Genomic DNA, 11,732 nt, shown 5'->3' with positions numbered 1-11,732 from the left:
AATCTGTCTATTATATCTATAAAAGTGAGAATGTGTGTGATAGAGAGAGAGAGAACAATTCTCAACCTATATACTCAACAAATTTTTTATCTACAGATTTGAAAATTTGTATATAGGGTATTCAGACATATGGAAATATATCTAGCATAATCTATTATATCTATAAAAGTGAGAATGTGTGTGTGTGTGTGAGAGAGAGAGAGAGAGAGAGAGAGAACAATTCTCAACCCATATACTCAACAAATTCTTTATCTACAGATTTTAAAATTTGTATATAGAGTATTCATACAAATAGAAATATATCTAGGATAATCTTTCTATTATATCTATAAAAGTGAGAATGTGTGTGTGTGTGAGCGAGAGAGAGAGAGAGAGAGAGAGAGAACAGTTCTCAACCTATACATTCAACAAATTTTTATATATAGGGTATTCAGAAATATCGAAATATATCTAGCATAATCTATTATATCTTTAAAAGTTAGAATGTGTGTGTGTGAGAGATAGAGAGAACAATTCTCAACCTATGCACTCTAAAAATTTTTTATCTACAAATTAGAAAATTTGTATATAGGGTATTCACACATATGGAAATATATCTAGCATAATCTATCTATTATATCTATAAAAGTTAGAATGTGTGTGTGAGGTAGCCAGAGAGAGAGAGAGAGAGAGTAAGAACAATTTTCAACCTATATATTCAACAAATATTTGATCTACAGATTAGAAAATTTGTATATAGGGTATTCAGACATATGGAAATATATCTAGCATAATCTATCTATTATATCTCTAAAATTGAGAATGTGTGTGTGAGAGAGAGAGAGAGAACAATTTTCAACCTATATACTCAACAATTTTTTTTATCTACAGATTTGAAAATTTGTATATAGGGTATTCAGACATATGGAAATATATCTAGAGTAATCTATCTATTATATCTATAAAAGTGAGAATGCGTGTGTGTGTGAGAGAGAGCGACACAGAACAATTCTCAACCTATATATTCAACAAATTTTTTATGTACAGATCTGAAATATCACATTTGTATAGAAGTAGAAATCTTGATACCTACTCTGATACCTAATAAAAGAAAGGACACTCTTTAGGGCGGATTTTGATTATAACAAGTCACTAATTAGAAATTATAATAAACATTCTAATAATTTAAGAATTTTACCAAAATAAAATTGCATGGTAATCACCCAATTTCTGCCACAAAATTTTGATTGGCAGAACCCATAAACATAAAATATATATTTTCTAATTTCATCTTTTTTTTTTCTTTTTACATAATCTGGTTTGATGTTTTCCCAAATATTCAAATCACTATATTTTGCTGCTTAATATCAAATACAGCAACTGAGTTATTTTTATGCATCAAACAATTACATTTTCTCATTCATCCAAACTAATCACTGAACATCAATTTCATATTTTCTTCACTAAAATATTACTGTGCTTGATGTCATCAAGTGGAGCGGATCATTTTTTTTTCATTTGTTCACACATTTTTCCAATTTATATATATTTTAAAGATTCTTAGCCTATGTCATTGCATACCAATCTGTTTATTAAAAGTTAAGGTTCACTGTAAACACATATGTTACACCAAAATAAAAACGCTTCAGATAATGTCTTGATATTCAATTCAGTTTCTCACATGACATCTTATGAAGTTAGTAGAAATGTTACAGACTTTTGAATCTCAAACACTTTCAATACTGTGCACTGATATTTTCTTTTTTGCAATATAAGCACATTCATGATTTTTTTTACAAACGTTAAAAACTTTCACATTGTGTAGCAATATACTGAAACAATTATAAAAATATTTGTTTTTATTTTGAATGATGCAGGGCATCTGAAGAGAGATTTTTCTAACAAAATGAAAGTATAATTTTTAGCAATAGGTATCTAGGAAAAGGCCACTACATATGTTATAAGTTCCAAATTTCCACAACCTGGCCAATACTGGTACATGCTAGCAAATTTAGATTTGCAATTACAAAATATGATTCTAATTTTTTCCTTTGCTCTTTATTCTAACACTACACTAAGTTTACTGTGTTATTTCGCTACAGTTGATATTGTGTAGAACAATAAGAAAATCATAGTGAACAATGCATTCAACAAAATTTCACACACATTTCTAGATACCTATATCTAATAAGTTCAAAAGAAAGGACACACTTAGGGAGGTATTTTGGTGGTCAAGTCACTAAAAAGAGATTAGCTGGTTTCCCGGCATAGCCCAGGATATAATAAAGATTGACTGAAATACATGTTCTAGCTGGTTTCTAGGCGTTGCCAGGGATGTAATATAGACACATTATGTTGTATATTACCTGTTCTCTTCTCCCTAAGGTAAAACAATTTCATATACATGCTGTAAATTACCTATGCTAGGGATAAAACATGAACAATATCAGTCCTAGGGTAGATAAAACAAATAATACATAGAGATGAAAGATTCCTCCCCCCTAAGAATCAAACATATGTTCAATATCTGCTTTTGTTTTTTCATTGTTTATACGGTCCCGAGCAACGCCGGGTAGCCCTGCTAGTCTTCTTCTATATATATAAAAGGCAAAAATCGGTGTGTATGTATGTATGTATGTATGTTTGTTTGTAACGCTAAAACTTTTGACAGACACAACCAAAGTTGACAAATTAGGTAGCATATTGCACCTTGATCACCCGGATGACAAATATCGAAATTTCACGTCAAACGGACAACTAGAAGGGGGTTAACTGATCATTTTTCTCCCAGGGGGGCCCCCCAAAAAACCTGTCATTTTAACATTATTCATTAGCTGTCACGTGACGTGACGTCAGCTCAGTAAAATGTCGGCTACGCTGAGCCTCTGACGTACATTAAAGCTGCCTGCGAGGAGTATCATTGATACTATAACACAGTTAAATATTAGTTTAAGAGTCGAACCGTTATTACCAACGGATTTATCGCACTTCAAAAAGAAGAATCCCAAAATTACATAAAAATTGACGTAGGGAAAATGTTTTTATTTTTGCTTGAAGTTTTTTACCGGCGAAGAAAGATGACTATGCTCTTTGCTATAGTTTACCATGTAAACAAGGCTTTAGCCATTTTGTTTTTACCTCCTAACTCTGTTAAACTGGAAGGGGGAGGGGTGGCTATCAGTATAAGGCCGCTTAAATACACGAAAATTACTTTTATACGAGTTTGTTTTCTTATGAATGGAACCGCGTTTATAGGGGGGAGGGGGGAGGAGGCAATGTGCACAGTCTCCCAAGCATTACCTACTATAAAAAAAGATGCACATTTACCCTCTTCTCTCACCCTCTTTCTCTCTCTCTCTCTCTCTTTCTCTTCTCTCTCTCACTCTCTTTCTCTATCACCCTCTTCTCTCTCTCTCTTTCTCTTCTCTCTCTCATCCTCTTTCTCTCTCTCTCACCCTCTTCTCTCTCTCTACCTTTTTCTCTTCTCTCTCGCACCCTCTTCTCTCTCTCTCACCCGCTTCTCTCTCTCTACCTCTTTCTCTTCTCTCTCGCACCCTCTTCTCTCTCTCACCCGCTTCTCTCTCTCTACCTCTTTCTCTTATCTCTCTCTCTCTCTCAACCTCTTCTCTCTCTCTCTCTTACCCTCTTCTCTCTCTCACTCTCTGTGTACACCTTTTTCTCTTCTCTCTCTCTCTGACCCTCTTTCTCTCTCTCTCACCCTCTTTTTCTGCTCTCTCTCACCCTTCTCTCTCTCTCTCTCTACCTCTTTCTCTTCTCTATCACCCTCTTTCCCTGCTCTCTCTCACCTTCATCTCTCTCTCTCTACCTATTTCTCTTCTCTCTCTCTCCCTCTGCTCTCTCTCACCCTCTTCTTTCTCCCTCACCCTCTTCTCTCTCTCTCTCTACCTCTTTCTCTTATCTCTCTCTCTCACTACCCCTCTCTCTCTCTGTCTTACCCTCTTCTCTCTCTCTCTACCTCTTTCTCTTATCTCTCTCTCTCACTACCTCTCTCTCTCTCACCCTCTTCTCTCTCTCACCCTCTTTCTCTCTTACCCTCTTCTCTCTCTACCTCTTTCACTTCTCTCACCCTCTTTCTCTCTCACCCTCTTTCTCTGCTCTCTCTCACCCTCTTCTCTGCTCTCTCTCACCCTCTTCTCTCTCTACCTCTTTCTCTTCTCTCTCTCTCACCCTCTTCTCTCTCTCTTACCTATTTTGTAATATATATATATAGATATATATATTGTACAAACTATTGTACAAACTATTACCACTTATCAAGGCCTATAGGCCACTCGAGGATGAAAGTTTAAAAGTGCACAGTAGTCAAATTCGGCAAAGATGACGGAACCGCTTTAAGAGGAGGATGAATTATTCAGTGACTCCAACCTATTTTGTTACATATATGTATGTATATATTTTTGTAAAAAATATATATTACTACTTATCAAGGCCCATAGGACACTCGAGGATTAGAGTTGAAAAGTGCACAGCAGTCAAATCTGGGAAAGAGGATGGAACCGCTTTAACGGGAGGATGAGTTATTCAGCGACTCCAACCTATTTTGGTATATATATATTTATATCTATATTTATTTTTAAATATATATTACCACTTATCAAGGCCCATAGGCCACACGAGGATGAGAGTTTAAAAGTGCACAGTAGTCAAATTCGGCAAAGATGATGGAACCGCTTTAAGAGGAGGATGAATTATTCAGTGACTCCAACCTATTTTGTTATATATATGTATGTATATATTTTTGTAAAAAATATATATTACTACTTATCAAGGCCCATAGGACACTCGAGGATTAGAGTTGAAAAGTGCACAGTAGTCAAATTCGGGAAAGAGGATGGAACCGCTTTCACGGGAGGATGAGTTATTCAGCGACTCCAACCTGTTTTTTTATATATATATTTATATCTATATTTATTAAAAAATATATATTACCACTTATCAAGGACAATAGGCCACTCGAGGATGAGAGTTGAATAGTGCACTGTATAAAAAATACGGTAAAGAGGATGGAACCGCTTTAACGGGAGGATGAGTTATTCAGCAACTCCAACCTATTTTTTTATATATATATATATATATATACTTTTATTAAAAAATATATATTACCACTTATCAAGGACAATAGGCCACTCGAGGATGAGAGTTGAAAAGTGCATAGTAGTAAAATTCGGGAAAGAGGATGGAACCGCTTTAACGGGAGGATGAGTTATTCAGCGACTCCAACCTATTTTATATATATATATATATATATATATATATATTTATAACAAAAATATATTACCACTTATCAAGGCCCATAGGCTACTCGAGGATAAGAGTTGAAAAGTGCACATTAGTCAAATTCGGGAAAGAGGATGGAACCGCTTTAACGGGAGGATGAGTGATTCAGCGACTCCAACCTATTTTGTTATATATATATATATATATATATATATATATATTTTGTACAAACTATATATTACCACTTATCAAGGCCCATAGGCCACACGAGGATGAGAGTTTAAAAGTGCACAGTAGTCAAATTTGGGAAAGAGGATTTAATCGCTTTAATAGAAGGATGAATTATTCAGCGACTCACACCTGTTTTGGTATATATATATATATATTTATAAAAAAATATGTATTACCACTTATCAAGGCCCATAGGCCACTCGAGGATGAGAGTTAAAAAGTCCACAGTAGTCAAATTTGGGAAAGAGGATGGAACCGCTTTAACAGGAGGATGAGTTATTCAGCAACTCCAACCTATTTTGTTATATATATATATATATATATATATATATATATATTTTTCATAAAATATGTATTACCACTTATCAAGGCCCATAGTCCACTCGAGGACGAGAGTTGAAAAGTGCACAGTAGTCAAATTGGGGAAAGAGGATGGAACCGCTTTAACGGGAGGATGAGTTATTCAGCGACTCCAACCTTTTTTTTTATTTTGTAAAAAATATATATGACCACTTATCAAGGCCCAGAGGCCACTCGAGGATAAGAGTTGAAAAGTGCACAGTAGTCAAATTTGGGAAATTTGTTATATATCTATTTTTTTGTTACTTAGGCATTTCCACTTATCAAGGCCCAGATACATCTCGAGGATAAGAGTTAAATGTGCACAGTAGTCAATTGGACAATAAGGCCCAGAGGCCACCCGAGGATAAGGGTTGAAAATGGCAGTAGTTAATTGGACAACATAGTAATCGTTAGTAATGGAAAGTCGGGAAATTTGTTATATATATATTTATATTTTGTTTAGATAGGCATTACCACTTATCAAGGCCCAGAGGCCACTAGAGGATAAGTGTTGAAAAGTGCAGTAGTCAATTGGACAAAATATAGTAATTGTTAGTAATGGAAATTCAGTAAATTTGTTATATATATATTAATATTTTGTTAAATACGCATTACCACTTATCAAAGCCCACAGGCCACTCGAGGATAAGGATTGAAAAGTGCACCGTAGTAGTCGGTTGTAATGGAAATGCGGGATATTTGTAATATACCTATTTTTTGTTACTTAGGCACAACCACTTATTAAGGCCCAGAGGCCACTCGATGGTATTACCACTTATCAAGGCCCAGAGGCCACTCGAGGATAAGCGTTTAAAAGTGCAGTAGTCAATTGGACAATATAGTAATCGTTAGTAATGGAAATTCAGTAAATTTGTTATATATATGTATATTTTGTTACATACGCATTACCATTTATCAAGGCCCAGAGGCCACTCGAGGATAAGGATTGAAAAGTGCACAGTAGTCAATTGGACAATATAGTAATCGTTAGTAATGGAAATTCAGTAAATTTGTTATATACCTATTTTTTGTTACTTGGTCATTTCCACTTATCAAGGCCCAGAGGCCACTCGAGCATAAGAGTTAAAAAGTCCACAGTAGTCAATTGGACAATAAGGCCCAGAGGCCACCCGAGGATAAGGGTTAAAAAGTGCAGTAGTCCATTGGTCAATATAGTAATCGTTAGTAATTACTACTTCTCAAGGCCCAGAGGCCACTCGAGGATAAGGGTTGAAAAGCGCAGTAGTCAATTGGACAATACAGTAATCGTTAGTAATGGAAATTCAGTAAATTTGTTATATATATATATATTTATATTTTGCTAAATACGCATTACTACTTATCAAGGCCCAGACGCCACTCGAGGATAAGGGTTGAAAATATTCAACAAATTTTTTATCTACAGATTAGAAAATTTGTATATAGGGTATTCAGACATATGGAATATATCTAGCATAATCTATCTATTATATCTATAAAAGTCAGAATGTTTGTGTGTGTGGGTGTGTGTGAGGTAGAGAGAGAGAGAGAGAACAATTCTTAACCTATATATTCAACAAATTTTTTATCTACAGATTTTAAATTTGTTATAAAGGGTATTCATACATACGGAAATATATCTAGCATAATCTATCTATTATATCTACAAAAGTGAAAATGTGTGTGTCTGTGAGAGAGAGAGCAATTCTCAACCTATATAATCAACAAATTTTTTATCTACAGATTAGATAATTTGTATATAGGGTATTCAGACATATGGAAATATATCTAGCATAATCTATCTATTATATCTATAAAAGTGAGAATGTTTGCGTGTGTGTGTGAGGTAGCAAGAGAGAGAGAGACAGAGCGAGAGAACAATTCTCAACCTATATATTCAACAAATTTTTTATCTACAGATTTGAAAATTGGTATATAGGGTATTCAGACATATGGAAATATATCTAGCATAATCTATCTATTATGTCTATAAAAGTGAGAATATGTCTGTGTGTGAGAGAGAGAGAGTAAGAACAATTCTCACCCTTTATATTCAACAAATTTTTATCTACAGATTAGAAAATTTTTATATAGTGTATTCAGACATATGGAAATATATCTAGCATAATCTATCTATTATATCTATAAAAGTGAGCATGCGTGAGAGGAGAGAGAGAGAGAGAGAACAATTCTCAACCTATATACTCAACAAATTTTTTATCTACAGATTTGAAAATTTGTATATAGATTATTCAGACACATGGAAATATATCTAGCATAATTTATCTATTATATCTATAAAAGTGAGAATGTGTGGGTGTGTGAGAGAGAGAATGAGAGAGAACAATTCTCAGCTTATATATGCAACAAATTGTTTATCTACAGATCCGAAATATCACATTTGTATAGAAGTAGAAATCTGGATACCTATTCTGATACCTAATAAAAGAAAGGACACTCTTTGGGGCGGATTTTGATGATAACAAGTCACTAATAAGAAATTATAATAAACATTGAAATAATTTAAGAATTTTATCAAAATAAAATTGCATGGTAATCACCCAATTTCTGCCACAAAATTTTGATTGGCAAAACTCATAAACAGAAAATATATATTTTCTAATTTCATCTTTTTTTTTATATAATCTGATTTGATGTTTTCCTTAATATTCAAATCACTATATTTTGCTGCTTAATATCAAATACAGCAAATGAGTTATTTTTTATGCATCAAACAATTACATTTTCTCATTCATCCAAACTAATCACTGAACATCAATTTCATATTTTCTTCACTAAAATATTACTGTGCTTGATGTCATCAAGTGGAGCGGATCATTTTTTTTTCATTTGTTCACACATTTTTCCAATTTATATATATTTTGTCTAAGATTCTTAGCCTATGTCATTGCATACCAAGCTGTTTATTAAAAGTTACGGTTCACTGTAAACACATACGTTACACCAAAATAAAAACGCTTCAGATAATGTCTTGATATTCAATTAAGTTTCTCACATGACATCTTATGAAGTTAGTAGAAATGTTACAGACTTTTGAATCTCAAACACTTTCAATACTGTGCACTGATATTTTCTTTTTTGGAATATAAGCACATTCATGATTTTTTTTTACAAACGTCAACAAATTTCACAATGTGTAGCAATGTACTGAAACAATTATAAAAATATTTGTTTTTATTTTGGATGATGCAGGGCATCCGAAGAGAGATTTTTCTAACAAAATGAAAGTATAATTTTTAGCAATAGGTATCTAGGAAAAGGCCACTACATACGTTATAAATTCCAAATTTCCACAACCTGGCAAATACTGGTACACGCTAGCAAATTTAGATTTGCAATTACAGAATATGATTCTAATTTTTTCCTTTGCTCTTTATTCTAACACTACACTAAGTTTACTGTTTTATTTCGCTACAGTTGATATTGTGTAGAACAATAAGAAAATCATAGTGAACAATGCATTCAACAAAATTTCACACACATTTCTAGATACCTATATCTAATAAGTTCAAAAGAAAGGACACACTTAGGGAGGTATTTTGGTGGTCAAGTCACTAAATAGAGATTAGCTGGTTTCCCGGCATAGCCCAGGATGTAATAAAGATTGACTGAAATACATGTTCTAGCTGGTTTCTAGGCGTTGCCAGGGATGTAATATAGACACATTATGTTGTATATTACCTGTTCTCTTCTCCCTAAGGTAAAACAATTTCATATACATGCTGTAAATTACCTATGCTAGGGATAAAACATGAACAATACCAGTCCGGGGGTAGATAAAACAAATAATACATAGAGATGAAAGATTCGTCTCCCCTAAGAATAAAACATATGTTCAATATCTGCTTTTGTTTTTTCATTGTTTATACGGTCCCGAGCAACGCCGGGTAGCCCTGCTAGTCTATATATATAAAAGGCAAAAATCGGTGTGTATGTATGTATGTATGTATGTTTGTTTGTAACGCTAAAACTTTTGACAGACACAACCAAAGTTGACAAATTAGGTAGCATATTGCACCTTGATCACCCGGATGACAAATATCGAAATTTCACGTCAAACGGACAACTAGAAGGGGGTTAACTGATCATTTTTCTCCCAGGGGGGCCCCCCAAAAAACCTGTCATTTTAACATTATTCATTAGCTGTCACGTGACGTGACGTCAGCTCAGTAAAATGTCGGCTACGCTGAGCCTCTGACGTACATTAAAGCTGCCTGCGAGGAGTATCATTGATACTATAACACAGTTAAATATTAGTTTAAGAGTCGAACCGTTATTACCAACGGATTTATCGCACTTCAAAAAGAAGAATCCCAAAATTACATAAAAATTGACGTAGGGAAAATGTTTTTATTTTTGCTTGAAGTTTTTTACCGGCGAAGAAAGATGACTATGCTCTTTGCTATAGTTTACCATGTAAACAAGGCTTTAGCCATTTTGTTTTTACCTCCTAACTCTGTTAAACTGGAAGGGGGAGGGGTGGCTATCAGTATAAGGCCGCTTAAATACACGAAAATTACTTTTATACGAGTTTGTTTTCTTATGAATGGAACCGCGTTTATAGGGGGGAGGGGGGAGGAGGCAATGTGCACAGTCTCCCAAGCATTACCTACTATAAAAAAAGATGCACATTTACCCTCTTCTCTCACCCTCTTTCTCTCTCTCTCTCTCTCTCTCTCTTTCTCTTCTCTCTCTCACTCTCTTTCTCTATCACCCTCTTCTCTCTCTCTCTTTCTCTTCTCTCTCTCATCCTCTTTCTCTCTCTCTCACCCTCTTCTCTCTCTCTACCTTTTTCTCTTCTCTCTCGCACCCTCTTCTCTCTCTCTCACCCGCTTCTCTCTCTCTACCTCTTTCTCTTCTCTCTCGCACCCTCTTCTCTCTCTCACCCGCTTCTCTCTCTCTACCTCTTTCTCTTATCTCTCTCTCTCTCTCAACCTCTTCTCTCTCTCTCTCTTACCCTCTTCTCTCTCTCACTCTCTGTGTACACCTTTTTCTCTTCTCTCTCTCTCTGACCCTCTTTCTCTCTCTCTCACCCTCTTTTTCTGCTCTCTCTCACCCTTCTCTCTCTCTCTCTCTACCTCTTTCTCTTCTCTATCACCCTCTTTCCCTGCTCTCTCTCACCTTCATCTCTCTCTCTCTACCTATTTCTCTTCTCTCTCTCTCCCTCTGCTCTCTCTCACCCTCTTCTTTCTCCCTCACCCTCTTCTCTCTCTCTCTCTACCTCTTTCTCTTATCTCTCTCTCTCACTACCCCTCTCTCTCTCTGTCTTACCCTCTTCTCTCTCTCTCTACCTCTTTCTCTTATCTCTCTCTCTCACTACCTCTCTCTCTCTCACCCTCTTCTCTCTCTCACCCTCTTTCTCTCTTACCCTCTTCTCTCTCTACCTCTTTCACTTCTCTCACCCTCTTTCTCTCTCACCCTCTTTCTCTGCTCTCTCTCACCCTCTTCTCTGCTCTCTCTCACCCTCTTCTCTCTCTACCTCTTTCTCTTCTCTCTCTCTCACCCTCTTCTCTCTCTCTTACCTATTTTGTAATATATATATATAGATATATATATTGTACAAACTATTGTACAAACTATTACCACTTATCAAGGCCTATAGGCCACTCGAGGATGAAAGTTTAAAAGTGCACAGTAGTCAAATTCGGCAAAGATGACGGAACCGCTTTAAGAGGAGGATGAATTATTCAGTGACTCCAACCTATTTTGTTACATATATGTATGTATATATTTTTGTAAAAAATATATATTACTACTTATCAAGGCCCATAGGACACTCGAGGATTAGAGTTGAAAAGTGCACAGCAGTCAAATCTGGGAAAGAGGATGGAACCGCTTTAACGGGAGGATGAGTTATTCAGCGACTCCAACCTATTTTGGTATATATATATTTATATCTATATTTATTTTTAAATATATATTACCACTTATCAAGGCCCATA

The sequence above is a fragment of the Euprymna scolopes genome, chromosome 8, assembly GCF_053919585.1.
Source record: "Euprymna scolopes isolate OS-2025 chromosome 8, ASM5391958v1, whole genome shotgun sequence".
Taxonomy (NCBI): Eukaryota; Metazoa; Mollusca; class Cephalopoda; order Sepiida; family Sepiolidae; genus Euprymna; species Euprymna scolopes.
Note: the sequence above shows the minus strand (reverse complement) of the source record.